General features: G+C 34.3%; 1 protein-coding gene across 1 annotated transcript in view; it reads left to right on the top strand.

Annotated features, from left to right (window-relative positions):
- The window catches only part of LOC107851408 (protein FAM32A), an 18,384-nt gene that overhangs the window by 2,077 nt on the left and 15,896 nt on the right, over positions 1–411 (top strand). The window lies entirely within an intron of this gene.

Below are 411 nucleotides of genomic sequence, written 5' to 3'. Positions count from 1 at the left end.
TCTCTGCCCGTAGTTTTTTCCGTCAAGGGTTCCACGTAAATCTATGTGTTCATATATCATATTGCCTATTTGATTTCATAACAAATTGCAATCTTTAGGAAAGGTCATTTGATTTCATAACAAATTGCAACCTTTCCTAAATCTGTGTGTTCATCTATCATTTGATTTCATATTGCAATATGATGGAGGGAGGTTATATTTGTGCAGTTTTAACTTAACATCATTTTATAACTTTGACCTTAAACTTTGATAGTGCACAAATATGACCTTTAACTATTTAAAACTGCACAAATATGACCTCCAATCCGACGTGGCAAAACGCGTGTTTAACACGCAAAACTGGGAGCGTGGGAGGTCATATTTGTGCAGTTTTAAATAGTTAAAGGTCATACTTGTGCACTATCAAAGTTT

The sequence above is a fragment of the Capsicum annuum genome, chromosome 12 (assembly GCF_002878395.1).
Source record: "Capsicum annuum cultivar UCD-10X-F1 chromosome 12, UCD10Xv1.1, whole genome shotgun sequence".
NCBI classification, from domain to species: domain Eukaryota; kingdom Viridiplantae; phylum Streptophyta; class Magnoliopsida; order Solanales; family Solanaceae; genus Capsicum; species Capsicum annuum.
This window is presented reverse-complemented; position numbering and strand designations above follow the sequence as displayed.